The sequence below is a fragment of the Oryctolagus cuniculus genome, chromosome 1 (genome assembly GCF_964237555.1).
Source record: "Oryctolagus cuniculus chromosome 1, mOryCun1.1, whole genome shotgun sequence".
Classification (NCBI taxonomy): Eukaryota; Metazoa; Chordata; class Mammalia; order Lagomorpha; family Leporidae; genus Oryctolagus; species Oryctolagus cuniculus.
In genome coordinates this window covers 100,771,830-100,791,688 of record NC_091432.1, presented here as the reverse complement: position 1 = coordinate 100,791,688, position 19,859 = coordinate 100,771,830, and the positions used below count along the sequence as shown (strand labels likewise).

The 19,859-nt window shown below is 41.0% G+C and overlaps 1 protein-coding gene and 1 pseudogene across 1 annotated transcript in view; one reads left to right on the top strand and one right to left on the bottom strand.

The window, feature by feature from the left end:
- Positions 1–17,855, top strand: part of LOC108178198 (armadillo repeat-containing protein 1-like) — a 138,100-nt pseudogene extending 120,245 nt beyond the window's left edge.
- The window catches only part of DDX10 (DEAD-box helicase 10), a 407,034-nt gene that overhangs the window by 24,386 nt on the left and 362,789 nt on the right, over positions 1–19,859 (bottom strand). Inside the window, exon 20 of the transcript XR_011390521.1 lies at positions 8,655–8,798. The gene's annotated coding sequence lies outside the window, so the exon portion shown is untranslated. The remainder of the gene's footprint in view (positions 1–8,654; positions 8,799–19,859) is intronic.

Here is a 19,859-nt window from a genome sequence, read left to right as displayed (position 1 = left end):
CCTGCTCCCAACAGCAGCACAGAGAAGGGCCCGCAGGCTAAGCTCTGCACTGTTCAGATCCAGCCCCTCCCACTGACAGTAGCCAAAGATTCTGTGCTTTTCCTCAGGCATCGCTCTAGACTCTTGCTCCTTTCACAAACAGTTGCCTGGACTTTCTGACCCCATCCAAAACAATGGCTGGGGGCTTTCACTTGGGCTTGCCATGCTACATCTAGCATAGCACGCAGTGTACTCACTCAGAGCTTCGAACCAGGCTCTCCATACCTTACCTAAGGCAGCACACGGAGCTTCACTCGGGGCTTTGGCCTGGGCTTTTATGGCAGACCCAGTCCAGTACATCATTCATTTGTTGGAGTCTCTGACCCAGAGTTTCTGTGCTTTGTCCAGGCCCAGGGAAGGAACTCCAGCGACCCCCGCAGAAGCTGCCGAGTTTCTATGTTTGACCCAAGGCTACTACATTGCTGCTTGCTTGCAGCTACATGGTGTTCCAGTACCCCACCCAGCTCAGCAAGAAGTCTATGGAGAATGGCCTAGGACTGCCTTTTCTGCTTTCCTAGAGGCAAAGTCACTCTCACAGGTCCAGCCACTCTCAAACATCTGTGGGGCCCACCTCCTCCATCAAGCATTAAAGTGACTCATGGGGCTCTGGAGCCAGGAAGAAGCTGGGAGTCTGTAAGAACATCCAGCTCCTACAGCCAGTGATGACCTTGCAATGCCAGCTCCAGACTTGGATATTGGTTCAGAGTCTACGTGCTGGGCCCACCCACAGCAGAAGCATGTACTCTCAACAACTAAGAAACTCCTGATTCTGCTCCCTGCTTCAGGAAACAGCTGGGGACCTGTATGACAGGGACCTAATCAACAGCACGAAGCTACAGGAGCACTCCAGATCTCTACTACTACTATCATCAACTATAGCAAATAAATTTATAGGGAGACTGCACTATGAGATCCAAGTAGAACTAAAGCCAAAGTAGTCTACCAAACCAATAAACAAAGGCACATCTTCAGGAAAAAGCTTTTAATCAGCAAAGCCATCCTCTAAAGGTAATATAAACAACTGATCCCCAAATGTACAGAAATTGGTGTAGGAACATAGAAAATATGAAAAAACAAGGCAAGATGATGCCTCAAAAGAGTTCAAAAGAATTTTTTTAAGGTTACTCAAAGAGATACAAGAGAATGCAAGTAAACAGTTAAATGAAATTAGGAAATCAGTGCAAGACATAAATGAGATAAAGAAATGGAGATGTTCCTTCCTTTCCTAATTTGTGGAGGGTTTTTATCATGAAGGGGAGTTGAAACTTGTCAAATGCTTTCTCTGCATCTACTGAGATGACTATATGGTTGTTGCTCTTCATTATATTGATGCAATTTATGATGTTTATTGATTTGCAAATGTTGAACCACCCTTGAATTTCTTGGATAAATCCCACTTGCTCACGATATATGATTTTTGATCTGGTTTTGGGTTCAATTTGCTAGTATCTTGTTGAGAATTTCTGTATCTATGCTCATTAAGGATGTAAATCTGTAGTTTTCATATCATGCCTTTAGTTTTGGTATCAAAGTAATGCTGGTCTCATAAAAATAGTTTTGCAGAGTTCTATCCTGTTCAATATTTTATAATAGTTTGAATAATATTGGAATTATTTCCTCTTTGATTGTTTTGTAGAAGTCAGTGGTAAAGCCATCAGGTTCCAGACTTTTCCTTGATGGAACACTTTTGATTACTGCTTCAATGTCATTGCTTATTATGGATATGTTTAGGTTGTTTTTATCTTGTTGAATTAATCTTCGTAGGTTACATATATCCAGGAAGTTATCCATTTCATATAGTGCTTCATAGCAGTCCCTTTGATCCTTTGTATTTCACTGGTGTCAGTTGTAATGTCTCCTTTTTCATCTCTAATTTTATTGATTTGAGTATTTTCTCTGTTTTTCTTTGTTAGTCTGGTTGGGGTTTATTTATTTTGTTTATCTTCTCAAAAAACCAACTTTTTGTTTTGTTTATCTTTTGTATTTTTAGTTTCAATTTCATTTATTTCTGCTCTGATCCTTATTATTTCTTGCCTCCTGCTGATTTAGGGTTTGATTTGTTCTTGTTTTTCTAAGTATTCAAGATGCATCATTAGATCTTTTATTTGAGACATTTCTCTTTTTTTAATGTGAGCACTTAATGATATCATCTTCTCTCTTAATACTGCTTTTGCTGTATCCCACAGGTTTTGATATGTTATGTTTTCATTTTCATTTATTTCAAGAAAGTTTTTGATTTCCTTTTTAATTTCTTCAATGACTCATTCATCATTCAGCAGCTTGTTGTTTAATTTCCAAGTATTTATGAATGTTCTATTGCTCCTCTTGTTGTTGATTTCTAGTTTGATTATTTTATGATCTGAGAAGACATGTGGTATAATTCCAAACTTTTTAAACTTGTTCACAATGGATCATAATGATAGGACTAAGAGTCAAAGAGATCACATAAACAAGACTAGTGTCTGCAAATACTAACTGATAGAATCAAAAAGGGAGAGAACAATCCAACATGAGAAGCAGGATACACAGCAGACTCATAGAATGGCAGATGTCCTAAATAGCACTCTGGCCTCAGAATCAGCCCTTAAAGCATTCAGATCCAGCTGAAGAGCCCATGAGAGTAGTTTAGGCATGGAAAGCCAAGACACTCTGGCAAAAAGAAAAAAAAAAACTAAATGAAAGATCTCTGCGAGTATGATCCCAGTGGAAAGAATGGGCCATCAAAAAAGGAAGTACCTTTCTCTGAATGGAGGAGTGAACCTCCACTTTGATTATGACCTTGTCTAAATAAGATCAGAGTTGGTGAACTCAAAAGGCTTCCATAGCCCTGGCAACTCATGACAAGAGCCTCGGGTGATTACAGACACCATAAACAAGAGTGTCAAATTGTTAAGTCAACAACAGGAGTCACTGTGCACTTACTCCTCATGTAGGATCTCTGTCCTTAATGTGTTGTCCAATGTGAATTAATGCTATAACTAGTACTCAAACAGTACTTTACACTTTGTGTTTCTGTGTGGGTGCAAACTGTTGAAATCTTTGCTTAATATACACTAAATTGATCTTCTGTATATAAAGAGAATTGAAAATGAATCATGATGTGAATGGAATGGGAGAGGGAGCAGGAGATGAGAGGGTTGTGGGTGGGAGGGAAGTTATGGGGAGGAAAAACTCACTGTAATCCAAAAGCTGTACTTTGGAAATTTATATTTATTAAATAAAAGTTTAAAAAAACTTGCTGAAACTTTGTGGCCTAATATGTGGTCTTTCCTAAAAAATGTTCCATGTGCTGATGAAAAGAATGTGTGTTCAGGAGCCTTTGGGTGAAATGTCCTGTAAATGTCTGTTAGGTCCATTATTTGATAGTATGCTACTACTCTGATATATATTGATTTTCCATCTGGATGATCTGTCCATTGATGACAGTGGGGTGTTGAAGTCATCCACTATTATTGTATTGGAGTCTATCTTCACTTTAGGTGTAATGGTATTTGTTTTATATATCTGGATGGTCTTGTGTTAGGTGCATATATATTTATGATTGTTATATCTTCTTGTTGAATTGAATCTTTTATCAATATATAATGTCCTTATTTATTTCTTTGTACAGTTTTTTATTTAAAGTCTGTTTTATCTGATACCAGGATAGCTATGCCCTTGATTTTGATTTCCATTTGTCTGGTATATCTTTTTTTCCAATCCTTCACTTTCACTTTATGTGTATTTTTGTTTGTGAAGTGAGTTTCTTGTAGGCAGTGTCAAGTGGTTTTTTGTTTGTTTGTTTGTTTGTATTTTATCAATTCAACCATCCTAAGTCTTTTGGTTGGTCAATTTAATCCATTTACATTCAAGGTTACTATTGATAGATAAGAATTAAGACCTGTCATTTGGTTGATTGGATCATGATTCTACTTGCACTGAGAGTGAATTTGGTGGTGACATGTGTTTCATGTTTACTTCTAATGTAGGACACCCTGTAGAATTTCTTGTAAGGCTGATCTGGTGGTGGTGATGAATTCTCTCAGTTTTTGCTTACTTAGAAAACATTTTATTTCTCCTTCACTTTTAAAGGACAGCTTCACTGGGTATAATATGCTTGGTTGGAAGTTTTCCTTTTATCTTTTTTGTAAAGATTTACTTAATTTATTTAAAGGTCAGAGTTACACAGAGAAGGAGAGGCAGAGAAAGAGAGGTCTTCCATCTGCTGGTTCACTCCCCAATTGGCTAAAATGGCCAGAGCTGCGCCCGTCCGAAGTCAGGAGCCAGGAGCTTCTTAGAGGTCTCCTATGCAGGTGCAGGGGCCCAAGGACTTGGGCCATCTTCTACTGCTTTCCCAGGCCACAGCAGAGAGCTGGATCAGAAGTGGAGCAGCTGGGACTTGAACTGGCACCCATATGGGATGCTGGCACTGTAGGCGGAGACTTTATCCACTACACCACAGTGCTGGCCCTGTTAGTTTTTCCTTTTTAAGACCTTGAGGGGCCAGTGCTGTGGTGCAGCAGGTTAACGCCCTGGCCTAAAGCGCTGGCATTCCATTGGGCACCGGTTCTAGTCCTGCTGCTCCTCTTCTGATCCAACTCTCTGTTATGGCCTGGGATAGCAGTGGAAGATGGCGCAAGTCCTTGGGCCCCTGTACCTGCATGGGAAACTGGGAAGAAGCTCCTGGATTTGGATTGGCATAGCTCCAGCCTTGCAGCCATCTGGGAGTGAACCAGCAGATGAAAGACCTCTCTCTGTGTCTCTACCTCTCTCTGTAACTCTGTCTTTCAAATAAAATAAATCTTAAAAAAAAAAAAAAAAAGACCTTGAATATATCATCCCATTCTCTTCTGGCTTGTAGGTTTTCTGCTGAGAAGTCTGATGTTAATCTAATTTGTTTCCCTTTATATATAATTTGATACTTTTCTTTTACTGTCTTTAGGATTTTTTCCTTGTCTCTAACTTTTGACAACTTGAGGAAAATATGCCTTGGAGAAGTCCTTTTCGGTTGAGTCTGCTTGCGGTTCTTAGAGCTTCTTGTATCTGGATGTCCATGTCTCTTTCAAGACCTGGGAAATTTTCAACTATTATTTCATTTATTAGGTTCTCAATGCCTACTTCCTTTTCTTCTCCTTCAGGAATACCTATAATGCAAATATTTGATAATTTAGTGATATCCCATATTTCACATAGACTTTTATCACTTTTAAATTCTTTTATCTTTATTTTCATCTGACTGGGTTATTTCTTTTTTTTAAAGATTTATTTTATTTATTTGAAAGACAGAGCTACAGAGAGAGGTAGAGCCAGAGAGAAAGAGAGAGGTCTTTCACCCACTAATTCACTCCCCATATGACCACAAGGCCAGAGATGAGCTAATCCAAAGCTAGGAGCTTCTTGAGGTCTCCCACATGGATTCAGGGGCCCAGGAATGTGGGCCATCCTCAACTGCTTTCCCATGCCATAGCTGAGAGCTGGATCAGAAGTGGAGCAGCCAGGACTCAAACCAGTGCCCATATGGAATGCCAGTATTGCAGGCCAGGGCTTTAACCCACTGCGCCACAGCACCAGCTCCCATGTCTGGGTTATTTCAAAATTCTTGTCCTCAAGGTCTGAAATTCTTTCTTCCACTTGGTCTATTCCACTGTAAAAGCTCTCAATCACATTTTTTTATTTCACTGACTGACGACTTAATCTCCAAAATTTCTATTTGGTTCTACTTAATGAGTTCTATCTCCTAGTAATAGTTTCATTCATGTCTGTCATGAATTTCCTAATTTCTTTAATCTATCTGTATTCTCTTGCATTGAATTTCCTTACAATCATTATTTTGAATTCTATATCTGTCATTTCATAGATTTCCTTCCATTTAGGATCTAATTCTGGAGGATTATTGGAGTTCTTTTGGAGGCGTCATGCTACCTTGTTTCTCTGTGTCTATGCTGACATCTGCCCATCTGTTGCACTCGTCCTGTCTTCTTTATGAAGTAGGTTTTATTGGAAAGAATGTATGGTTTAGCTGGAATGCAGGTTATCAGTTGGTTTTCTGCTTTGCCTTTTGTTCTAGGTGAGCTCAGAAGTGTAGTCTCTGAGTGATTTCTTTTGTCTTAATCAATGTCAGCTGTGTCTGTGACACAGTGGACCATCCTGCTGAAGTTCATAGGAATGGAAGTGTGGCTTTGAGATGAATAAGGATTTTCTTGGGTGTGTATCTTTGGCCCCAAGAAAGTTTGGTATCAGTCATCCTGGTGAATGTGATAGTTAGGGCCTGGTTCCTGGTGCTGAGAGAGACAAGAGTGGTTGTCCCCTTGTCCTACTGGGAAGCCTGAGTAATGCTAGGCCTGTGGCACCAATTTCTGTTGCTCTAGGCCTGTGTGATACAGCTGGAACCTTCCTTAGGTCCTTCAAAAACAGTCCAACTGGTGCTGTGGCTTATAATAACAACAGCCCTAATCCTAGGACTACAGGATATGAAGCGAAACCTGTGCTAGTCCCACAGGATGACTACAAGGTGTACCGGAGATTTTATCGTGGAGAGTATGAATCCAGAGAGGTGGAATGCAGGTAGGTTCTCCCTTATGTCCACTGGATAGATTCCAGTGACACTGAGAAATTTAGAATGAATTGTTACAGTCCTGGGTTTGCAGGGTATAATGGGGTCATTATCCAGATCTTCCAAGGTAGGAGTAGATTTTTTTATGGGATGCTTCTGGTGTTAGCCCCCGGTAGCTTAGGCAAATCCCGCAGCTCATGCAGAGCGTGTGAGCATAGCTCTGGGGCTAATGCCCCAAACCTCCCACAGTTGCAGGATGCAGAGGTCCATTCTTTGCCCCACATGTTACCCTGACTCTGACTAAGATGCTGGTAGCAGCAGAATAGAGGAGCACTGTGCAGCTTTTCACTGCCACGCATGCCACTCTGTGTGGGTTAGAGAGGGGAAGAAAGAAAAGCAATGCAGCTTCCATGTTCCAAGCCCAGCAGTTGTTCAGAACCCTGTCAGCTCTCCAGACTAAAGTGAAAGTCAGTGGGTGACTGTGGAATTCCTTCCCCTTAAGGTATAAGATGGTGGCTCACAGATGGCAACTAGCGGCTCCATCTGACTGACTGCCATGCTGTCTCTGTCTTCTCTCCTCTTGTCACACAGGATCTCTGTTTTTTTGTTTGTTTGGCTGGTTGGTTGTTGTTTTGTTTTTCACTTCTTTGTTGAAAATTTCCTTCAGTCAGACCCCTGGAAACATAGTACATCCTTTGTTCTTTTCATATCTCAGAGCAGCTTAAGTTGGTCTGGCTAGTCCGCTATTCAGCCATCTTGGATCTTCCAAAGCTGATTCTTTGATAAGATAAACAAAATTCATAAACCATTAGCTAGACTAAGAAAAAAAGAGAGAACACTCAAATCAATAAAAATCTGAAATGAGAAAGAAGATATTACAATTGGTACCACAAAAATATAGGATTAGTAGGAATTATTCCAAACAACTATATGCCAACACATTGGAAAACCTAGAAGAAACAAATAGATATCTGAAATAACTTACCAAAACTGAATCATGAAGATATAGAAAAGTTGAACAGAACAATAAGCAAGAATGAGGTTGAATCAGTAAATGAGAGTTTATCAGTAATTGTCTCCCAACAAAGAAAATCCAAATTGCACCAAACTTTTAAGGAAGAACTAACATAAACTCTTCTCAAACTATTCCAAACAATTGAATAGGAGTCAGTCATTCTAAACTCATTTTATAAGGCCAGCATTACTTTAATCCCAAAACCAGACAAGGATACAACAAAAAAGAAAAATATATGCCAATGTCCCTGATAAAAATAGATTAAAAGTCCTTATCAAAATATTAACAAACCAAATCTAAAAGCACATCAAGAAGACCATTCACCCTGACCAAATAGGATTTATTCCAGGTATGCAGAAAGAGTTTAACATATATAAAACAATAAACATGATGCATCACACATCAGAATGAAGGGTAAAAATCATGATGCTCTCAACAGATGAAAAGAAAGAATTTGATAAAAATACAACGTCCTTTCATGATAAAAACCCTAAACAAATTATGTATGGAAGGAACATACCTCAATACAATAAAAGCAACACATGACAACTTCACAGCTAACACCATATTGGGTAGGGGAAAAGCTGGAGGCATATCAACTAAAAGAACCTCACAAGGCTGTCCACTCCCACCACTTTTATTCACTACAGTTCTTAAAGTTTTAGCCAGAGCCATTAGGCAAGACAAATAAATAAAAGGCACATAAATTAGAAAAGAGGAAGTCAAATTATTCCTGCTCACAGATGACATGATTCTATATATAGGGAAACAGAAAGACTCACAAAGAGAGAATTAGAACTGATAAGAGAATTCAGAAAAGTTGCAGGATACAAAATCAACAAACAAAAATCAGTAGCGTTTTATACACCAGCAATGATCTGGCTGTTACAGACCTTTTAAGAACAACCCTTCTCACAGTGGCTACCAAAAAAAAAAAAAAAAAAAAAAAAAAAAGTAAAATACCTTGAGATAAATTTAACCAAAGAAATGAAAAACCTCTATAGTGAAAATTGCAAAATACTAATGAAAGAAATTAAAACACACCCAAATACAAATGAAAAGACTTACCATGTTCATGGATTAGAAGAATTGATATCAGGGCCAGCACTGTGGTGTAGTAGGTTAAGTTTCCTCATGCAGAGTGCCGGCATCCCATATGGGCACTAGTTCATATCCAGCTGCTCCTCTTCTGATCCAGCTCTCTGCTATGGCCTGGGAAATCAGTAGAAGATGGTGCAAGTGCTTGGGTCCCTGCTTTCATGTGGAAGACCCAGAAGAAGCTCCTAGCTCCTGGCTTTGAATTAGCCCAGCTGCAGCTGTTGCAGCTACTTGGGGAGTGAACCAGCAGATGGAAGACTGACCTCACTGTCTCTCCCTCTCACTGTCTGTAACTTTACCTCTCAAATAAATAAATAAATAAATAATCTTTTTATAAAAAAATTGATGTTTTTGGGCCGGCGCCGTGGCTCAATAGGCTAATCTTCCACCTGCGGCGCAGGCACACCGGGTTCTAGTCCCGGTCAGAGTGCCAGATTCTGTCCCGTTGCTCCTCTTCCAGTCCAGCTCTCTGCTGTGGCCCAGGAAGGCAGTGGAGGATGGCCCAGGTCCTTGGGCCCTGTACCCACATGGGAGACCAGGAAAAGCACCTGGCTCCTGGCTTCAGATCAGCGTGGTGCACCAGCCACAGCGCACCAGCCGCAGTGGCCATTTAGGGGTGAACCAACAGAAAAGGAAGACTTTCTCTCTGTCTCTCTTTCTCTCACTGTCCACTCTGCCTGTCAAAAATAAAAAAAGGCAAAAAAAATTGATGTTTTCAAAATACTCATACTACCCAAAGCAATTTGCAGGTTCAACACAATCCCCATCAAAATACCTCAACATTCTTCATAGAATTAGAAAAAAAAATCCTAAAATTCATATGGATACACAAAAGATTTTGAATAGCCAAAGCAATTTTTAAAATAAAAACAAAGCTGGAGGCATCATAATAACAGATTTCAAGATATACAACAGGATTCATAACCAAAACAGTATGTTACTGGCATAAAAATAAACACATAGAACGGTGGATCAGAATAGAAACCTCAGAATTAAATCCATGCATCTGTAACCAACTTATCTTTGACAAATGTGCAAAAACATTCTCTAGAGAAAGGACAGCTTCTTCAATAAATGGTGTTAGGAAAATTGAATTTCCACATGCAGAAATTTGAAACAAGATCCTTACTCTTCACTCTATACAAAAATGAACTCAAAATGGATCAAGGCTAAATTTAAGACGTGAAACCACAAAACTACTAGAGGAAAACAGGGGAAACACTACAAGACATTGGGATAGGCAATAACTTTCTGGATAAGACCCTCAAAATACAGAAAACAAAAGCAAAAATGAGATTATATAAAACAAAGAGGCTTCCTCACACAAAGGAAAAAAATTTTATTTTATTTTTTATTTATTTATTTGATTGATAGAGTTATAGACAGTGAGAGGGAGAGACAGAGAGAAAGGTCTTCCTTCCGCTGGTTCACCCCCCAAATGGCTGCTATGGCCAAAGCTACGCCGATCTGAAGCCAGGAGCCTGGTGCTGTCTCCTGGTCTCCCATGCGGGTGCAGGGCCCAAGTACTTGGACCATCCTCCACTGACTTCCTGGGCCACAGCAGAGAGCTGGACTGGGAGAGGAGCAACTGGGACTAGAACCTGGTGCCCATATGGGATGCCAGCACCTCAGGTAGAGAATAAACCAAGTGAGCCAAGGCGCCAGCAGAAAGGAAAAAATTAAGAGTGAAGGGATAACTGACAGGATGGGAAAAAATATTTGCAAACTATGCATCTGATGAAGAACTAATATCTACAATATATAAGGAGCTCAAGAAATTCAAAAACAAAATAAACAATGAAATACCTGACAAATACATGAAAAGATGTTCAGTATCACTAGCCATCAGGGAAATTAAAATAAAAACTACAGTGAGGTATCATCTCACTCCAGTGAATGACTCTTATCCTACAAGCAAAAAGCTGACAAGACTGTAGAGAAGACGGAACCCTAATATATTATTGGTGGGAATATAAATTAGTATGGCATTGTAGAAAACAATATGGAGATGTCTCAAACACTAAAAATAGATCTACCATATGACCCAGCCTTCTGGGAATATATCCAAAGGAAATGAAATCATCATATGAAAGAGATACTTGCATTCCTATGTTGATTGCAGTCCAATTAAAATATCAAATATATGGAATCCACTTAGATGTCCAGAACTGGTGACTAGATAAAGAAAATGTGGTATATATGCACAATGAAATATTATTTAGCCATAAAAAAGTATGAAATCCTGACATTTGTAACAAAATGGATGGAACTGGAGATCACCATGCTAAGTGAAATAAGCCAAACACAGAAAGACAAACATCATGTTTTCTCTCATATTAGTATATTTATATTAAAATGTGTGGATACCATGATACCATATTATTTGTTACATAGATATTTTTAAAAAGATTTGTTTATTTATTGGAAAGGCAGAGTTACAGAGAGAAGAAGAAACAGAGACAGAGAAAGATATTCTATCATTTGGTTCACTCCCCAAATGGCCACAACAGCCAGAGTTGGGTAGGGCTAAAGTCAGGAACCAGGAGCTTCTTCCTGGTCTCACATTAGCAAGGAACTGGATTGGAAGCAGAGCAGCTGGCCTTGCAGGTAGAGGCTTTACACACTATGTTACAATGCTGGCTCACCATGTAGACATTTATAAATGTTGCCTTCATTCACTTATACCCCTAATATTAAAAAAACTCTTCTTTCCTCACTTTATGATCCTTGTCGTGAATCCCATATTATGTGATTTTAATAACCCTGATTTCAAGAGAAACAGCATATATGTGTGTATATAACATTTATATATGAACTGAATATGGAAAAATGTTAAAGATTATTAAAGCTATGTGTGCTTATTGAATGCTTTTTTTTAAAGATTTATTTATTTATAGGAAAGGCAGAGTTAGAGAGGTAGAGGCAGAGAGAGAGAGAGAGAGAGAGCAGTCTTCCATCTGCTGGTTCACTCCCCAGATGACCACAATGGCCAGAGCTGAGCCAATCTGAAGCCAGGAGCCAGGAACTTCTTCAGGGATTCTCACGTGGTTACAGGGGCCCAAGGACTTGGGCCATCTTCTACTGCTTTCCCAGGCTATAGCAGAGAGCTGGATTGGAAGTGGAGCAGCCAAGACTCAAACTGGCGCCCATATGGGATGCCTGCACTGCTGGCGGCAGCTTTACCCACTATGCCACAGTGCTGGCCCCTGAACTCTTCTTTATATTTTTCTGTATTGTTTGAAATATTTTGAAACAACAAAATGATCAAAAATATTTTTAAAATCATGCATTTTTTTCAGAGTACACATTTTTCAGGAACTCTCAGAAGTACCTTCATACTTTAAGTCAATTTAAATCCAGTGCTGAGGCCACCTCCCAGATATGTCCATATCAATTAATTGGGAGTTTGTCTCAGGGTTGTGCAAAGATCCCAGAGGCAATACATCAAGGAGCTCCTCTTGGACTCTGGTCATTCGTCCAAACAGGAAATCATGGAAACACCCAGGGTTTGCCACTGTCACCACTGCTTCTGTGCCACATGAAAGGCGTGGGAATCCTTGTCATATCTGGGACCAGCTGAGTTCTGGTCAAATCTTCCCCAGGGCACTGAATGGACTTTGCCTCTGAAGCAGGAGGGCGCCCATAGGAGAAGAGGCAGGATTTGAAGGTAAATCCCTGTATTCTTTGCTGAAAGCACCCCTGAGCCCTGATCATTCAGGAGTGGTGGCACCAGAGAATCCACACCCACTGCCCTTCTGCACACAGGCATGCTTGTGACGTGGGTGCTACCCTCCCAGAATGTCAGCTCAGATGGTGCTCCTCCATGCTCCTCTCTGTCAGTTACACTTGGTAACAAAACTGAACTGGGGTTTTTATAGGATCTGTCGCTCTGTTAGAGAATTCATTTATGAAACGGGCTAGCTAAACATAATGAATCACAGGATAACACATGTACAGGAGGTGACTGAGGGTGAGAGCTGGGTATTGAGAAGGAGCCGTAAGCTGTGACAGGGCGGAGAGCATCACTTGCTGAAGAAGGCTGCAAGCTGTGGATGTGGTGAAAATCCATCACTGTCAGCAACGAAGCAGCAGCAGCAGCGAGTGACTGGCCAGGGGAGGTGTGAGGAATCAATGAGACAGGAGTGTGTCTTTCAGGACTGATTTGGCAGAAAAGGGGACATCAGTATTTCAACTGGGGCGTTAAAGCAAAGAGAAAATCCAATCCCCGGCTGAAACAGTTGCAGAAAAACAACTATATTCAGAGAACATTTTCCCCTTAAGGAAGAGAAAATCATGCAGGGGCACAGAGAGAAGCCTGGCAAAAACAAGACAACAATGAGTCACCGACACTGCAGCCTTCTTCCCTTCCACACCGGGAAGGCCGCAGTGTTAGGAAGAGGATGTGAAAGCCCTCGCCCACTGCGCAGTCTCCAACAGGGCACCTGTGATCTCAGTGCCTCAGTGCTGTCCTCTTAGAGCAGGGGGAACAGGCCCTGCCTCACATGGATTTTTATAGTTACCGGAGTCCTTGATGAATGCCAAAAAGGGAGCTGCAACATACATATGGTTCCAACCATAAGACATTCTTGAAAAGGCAGAACTTTGGAGATGGTAAAAAGATTAGCAGTTGTCAGGGGTTAGTGAGAAGGAGGTATGAAGTGGAGCAGGGAGGATATGTAGGAAAGTGAAATTATTCTGTGTGACACTCTAACGGTGGATTCATGTCACTACTGGTTTGTCCAGATTCACAGAATTATAACAGCAAGAGTAGACCTAATGTAAACTACAGATTCTGGCTTATAATGATGTATCAATGTCAGTTCATCAACTATAACAAGTGTACCACTCTGGTAGGTGATGTTGATAATGGGGCCAACTGTGGGTGGGTGGAGCAGGGAGAAGATGGGAAATCTCTATACCCATAGCTCAGTTTTGTTCTTAAAAGGTCATTAAAAAAAAACAAGGTCAGAGTGTAAGAAACTCAGTAGCGTGTTAGCATGTGATGCTCTCTATCTGCACACATTTCTGTCTCACCCAGCCCCAAGGCTGTCCCCTTGTGGCTGCCACATCAACACTGCACAGTCCTGCACAGGCTACAGACTACTTTCACATGACTCTTCTGATAATGTGCTTGGCTCTCTTCCCTTGGCTAGCTGAAGGGAAAGAGCCAGGCCTCAGTTAGTCATCGGTCTTTGAACTCGGACTTGTGCTCCTTCCACCATGTTGGGTTTGCAGATTGCTCATGGGTGGATGCTGCCTGCCCCAGCCTGGAGCCCACTACCATGCTCCCTACCCCAGCTCTCCAAAAACCACCAGGATACACTGCCCTTTCTTAGCTAAGATGTCCCCCTAATCTGTCCCCCAGTCTCTGCAAATGACAATTGCCACATAAACCGCACACTCCTCCCTCCTGTTCCCTCTACCAGTGTTCACAAATGTGTCCAGATGGGCCAGCCTCCACCTCACTCATATCAACCCACAGTTCCTGCCCTCAGCTGTTCTGTTACAAAGTCCCCTATGGGGAAACCATAAAAGTAGCACCATTATGAAACATCCATTATATGCCAGACATTTATATACACTTTCATAGAATTTCCTAGCTTTTTTTCAACTTAGCATGGGTAGTAATGAGTATCTCCATTTCTCAAATGAGAAAATTGCAGCTGAGGAAGTTGCCTCCAGTTAGTGTTTAGAGGAGTCAGGATTCAAATCAGGTTACACTGGCTCTGACACTCCATCCTCGAAGTTCTCTTAACTAAAACATTGCTCATCTGACTCCACTCTCCTCCCGTCCCTGGTCAGTGAGTGCTGCTTCTCTTCATTCTGAGTCAATCTTCAGCCTCCTTCTCTCAACAGACAATGCAGGTCATTGTCCTCCACCTTCCCTCTGGACTCCCTCACAGCCCTTTCCCTATAATATTCTCTGTCATCAAACTTAAAGACGTCTAATGCTCCTTTAACAATCCTTTTAATTCCTTAGCCTCTGAGATTCCCTACAAAGCAAGTGGCCCTTATCTCCACTCAACCACATGACTCTGCAGAGACATAGGCAATTGGTAGATATCATGATTTTTCCAAACAGCTGCAAAACATCATAATATGTCTATAAATTCCTAATGTCCCCGTTCTTGATCCTTTATGCCATCTCTATAGCCTCCTTTGGTCTCTCTTTCCTCACCCATGTCAGCTTCCCAATTCATCACCCTTCCATTCTGGGATCCATCTGCACACCCTTCACAGTCACTTTAACAATGCACTCACTTACCATCCTAGAATTCCATTTGCAGCCTTTCCACAGCAAGGCAACTCCCTCTCTCCAAGGCTTTCCCTAGAAAACTTGGTAGTCTGAAAAGTGGAGATAAAGTCCTAAAATGACCCTGAGCCTTTTCCAATGTAAAATCAAATATAAGTTACTGACCCCAACAAGGCCTTTCATTCTGCTAGAACCCTTTCATTTGGCTCTCAGCTCCCTCTGTGGGTAGCACTGCCCATAGTAGCCACTTCCCGCACCTCACTCTGTTTCCTTATTGTTAAACACAAATACAGTACCTCACTTTCTATTGGTAATTTTACTTTTATTGGGAAGATTATAAAATTTAATATGGATTCTCTCAGTTTTCCTAATTCTACTTCTAGTATCTCTAGGACTTTCTTTTACTCTCATATCTGAGAAATGTCCTTCTCCTTGTCAAGGCTAATACTTTCACCTTTTTTTTTTTTTTAAGATTTATTTTATTGTTTTGATTGTATTGAGGAATGTTCCTTCCATACCCAGTTTGCTTAGAGTTTTCATCATGAAAAGGTGCTGTATTATCAAATGCTTTCTCTGCGTCTATTGAGATAATCATATGGTTTTTCTTTTGCAGGGCCGGACGAGTGGCCACAAAGTCTTTCAATTTCTGTTTGCTATGAAAGGTCTTTATTTCACCTTCACTCACAAATGAGAGTTCTGCAGGATATAATATTCTGGGCTGGCAGTTTTTCTCTCTTAGTACCTGGGCTATGTCTTGCCATTCCCTTCTAGCTTGTAGTCTAATTGGAGATCCTCTGAGAGTAATCTGACGTTTCTCTCTTGCACATTTTAGGATCTTTTCTTTATGTTTCACTGTGGTGAGTTTAATTACAATGTGTCATGGTGAGGATCTCTTTTGGTCATGTTTACTGGGGGTTCTATGAGCTTCCTGTACTAGGATGTCTCTGTCCTCTCCAAACCCGGGAAGTTCTCTGCAAGTATCTCACTAAAAAGTTAGGCCTTCTAATCCTTTCTCTCTCTCCATGCCTTCAGGAACTCCTAGAACCCGAATGTTGGTTTTTTTAATAGTATCCTGTAGATCCCTACAATATTTTTTAGATTTCTAATTTCCTCTTCTTTTCTTTGGTTTGACTGTATACTTTCCTGTGCTCTGTCTTCTAAGTCCGATATTCTCTCTTCTGTTTCACTGACTCTGTTTTTAAGGCTCTCTAATGTGTTTGTCATTTGATCTATTGAGTTCTTCATTTCATTTTGATTTCTCTTCACTATCACACTTTCCTGTTCTACTAGTTTCTGTGTTTCATTTTGATTCCTCCTTAAGATTTCATTTTCTCAAAGGAGATTTTCTATCCTGTCCAGTAAGGATTTCGGTAGCTCAAGCATTTGTTTTTGAAAACTTCTAATTGTTCCTATCATAAATTTTTTGAAATCAGTATCTTACATTTCTTCTATCTCATCATCTTCATAATCTTGGCTTGGGGTGTCTTGTTCATTTGGGGGTGTCATAATGTCTTCCTTGTTCTTGTTTCCTCGGTTTCTGCGTTTGTTGCTTGGCATTGTGGAGATATTCTTTGGATTCTTCTTCCCTTGCTGTGTTTTTTTTTTTTTTTCTTGTTATACTGTGACGCTAGATTAAGTGGACTGTCTGCTTTTGATGGATCCTTAGAGGCTTGAGATGGGTGTGGCCTGAGAGCTCTGTTTGGTTCCTCAGGGTTAAGGGTGTGCCAAAGGTGACACTCTCAGGTTAGACATGGTAAATCTCTCTCTTTCTTTTTTTGATTCAAAAGGGAAGTAATTCTGCACAGCTGAGCAGAATTAGAGGTAGTTAGCAGGCGAATGATACACCCACAGGAACCAGAGATCAGAAGCTCTTTCCCAAGGACCACACAGGGAATCTGTGCTGCCCTCAGTGTGGGCACCAGTTCAAGTCCTGGCTGCTCCACTTCTGATCCAGCTCTCTGCTATGTCCTGGGAAAGCAGTAGAAGATAGCACAGCAGATGGAAGACCTCTCTCTCTCTCTCTCTCTCTCTCTCCCCCCCTCCCTCTTCCCCTCCCCCTCCTCCTCTCCCTCCCCATCTCCTTCTCCTACTCTCTGTGTAACTCTGATTTTCAAATAAAGAAATCTTCAAAAAAAGAGAGAGAAAATGTTTAACTTTGTTGTCTCCATAAAGTAAGATTTCAGGAGATAGTCCCTTCTTTGTATTTCTCTGTATGTTTCCAATTTTCTGTTTTTCCAATTGTGACAGGAAATAAACTAACATGTCCATTTCTGTATGTGGTTCCAAAGTATAAAGCAAGTGTCTCAAGAACTTATAAAAGTAATATTTCTACCTGAAGTTCACAGACAAGAGCAATGATCATAGCACCCAGGCAGACAAACGTCAAGAGTAACAGTTAATATTTCCCATAAACCAGTCACAAAAAAGATCAATTCTACCTCACAAACTCAGTAAGAAAATTCTCTGGACTCAATTGCTTCTCACTAGGAATCTAGACAATTCTCTTTTACCTAAAACACTGGGTTTTCATTTGATGGCACTCCCCACAGACCCCTTACCCCTGCCCTACTAGATCTTGTTCTCTGATGATCCAGTTGATTCAATTAAATTCCTTATTTAAAGGCTATAGAAACCAAATGAAATAGCATATGTCAAAACAAGTTTATTAAAAAGATAAAGGGGCATCTTTCACAGAACTCAAGTACAGGACTGAAAATAGCTTGAACGTCTGCTTCAGTCTCCTGTGTCTTCGTAGACTGGCTGTCCTCTACATCATGGAAGAAGATGCCCCCCATGCCCGAACCCACAGCCTTAGGCTCCATTCCACAGATTGGCCAGAGAAAAGCCAACTGGCTCAGTTTGGCTCAGGCATCCATCCTTGTTGTCAGAGAGGACCGGTGCACAAGGCCAAGGTGTAGCCATGTAATCACCCCATGTGTGAAGGTTGCCTCTCAGTAACGGAGGCTGCTGCAGCAGAACAGACCCACCCAGAGGCTCTCTGCCAGTCCACTCTGCCTTCTCTCTTGGCTGCGTGGCTGCTGCATTTCCAGTGAGGACCCCACAGGTTAGTATCCTGCAGCTCTCTGCTTTAAGTCAGTGAGGCTATCAGCAAACGCAGTGATAAGGACAGAGACCTACCTCACCTTCTGTTTCCTTATGTCTTCCTCAGCACAACACACAGTATGCTTTGAACACTTATTATCTGAATGCCTCAGAGAACTGTCAGCCTTTAACACAAGTTAATAATGTAGTCCATATACCCTAAAACTAACTTTCAAGTGATGAATCCAAACAAACCAGAATCCGAAGCAAGAATGAGGTGGAGGTCTTTGGCTTCTGTGGTTTAAAGAGAAATTTGAATAAATCTAAACTTATTCAGGGAAGAGGGGTGAGGTGTGATTTTTTTCTCTTCCTTGGCCAAAGTGAAAAGATGAGAGACTAGAAATTGACTACATTTAACCAGCACAAGTTTTCCATGCTGGAAGCCTATTAAAAAGATCTTTGGATCTGTGAAATAAAGCAGCAATATTTGCATAAAGAGGAAAACAGAATAGAATTTAGACCCCATCTCCTCAGGCCTGCCTGATAGCAAGCTCAGGCACACTAAGAGAATGCCATTTGGGACCTTGTTTTAATTGAATTTTCTAATCTTCCATATTTTCTAATGAGCTTGGAGGGAAAAGGGCTTTCGTATTTAGGATGCAGCCTCTATCAAGATGATCCAAGAGCTTTCTTCTGTTCGGGTTGTTCTGTGTTGGGAATAAAGATGAGGAAGGATTTGGCATGAATCCTGCCCACCCATGGGAATTTCCCCACATTCAACATTGGGAGGTATTTGCCCAAGCCGTTTGTTCAATCTCCATGGAGTCACGATTTATGAAAGAAAGTGCAAAGACCTTCAGCAAAGCCTCTCTCAAAGAAGTTACTGCAGTTTAATTTTTTGCCCTTAATGATGGTTTAACAAGGCAATCCAACAGTGGACAGAGGTTAGTGGGCCGGAAACCAGAAGAGCAGAGAGCTCCGCCAACCAGTGGCCACTCAACAAGGGTCACATCACCTCTGGAATCCCTGACTCACAGCCCAGACCAGATGGAGAGGAGTGCCCAGATCTTCAGCAAAACCTTCCAGAAACACAAAAGTGTGAGTCTAAGTACAGCCCCAAGTTTGGGGGGAAAAACATGCATCCACTTTTCAGAGGGCTCAGCCAACTTGCTCTTTCAACTTGAGCCTCTGAGTACTTAATGCTTCTGATTATGCTAATGAGCTTGCATCTGCTTACAAGCAGTCCTTTGTTCAGGTTAAATTTATAGACAATGAATTTCTTGCTTTGTTTTTCTTATTCTCACTGACGACTATAGAGAAAGGCTTAAACTAATCTGGGGAAGATAAAAAGTCTTCCAGTGACTCCTCTTTTCCAAGCCTAGTTAAGTCTTGTCTGTAGTTAATCGGCTTGCTTGTCAAAGCAGGCCCTAGACGTACTGGAAATACATGACGAGGAGCAATGTATAAATACAAGGGACATTTTTGCTCTAACATACACATGAGGTGGTTGTCATCTGAGGGTGCTGGGCCTCTAGCTTTACAAAAACAACACTAAAGCCAATACAGTCCTTTGTCTCGATCTTACTCTCACCATTTTTTTTTTCTCTTTGAGGATCTACCATGTGCAGATCACTGCCTAGAGGTGGGGAAGAGAGAAAACATATCAAACATATCAAAATAAATTTCTCAAGGGGACTGAGACTATCCTGGGATGGACCCCCCCCCCCAATCAATTTTAGTGAGATAAATAAATGCTAGAAGAATTATAGCTACCCTGCACAGGAACACAGAAGAGACAGTGACTGTGGTTGGTAATGGTTGAGATGGGCCCAGTGAAGGATAAAGGGATCAGGATCTTCACAACAGAGTAAACAGCGAGG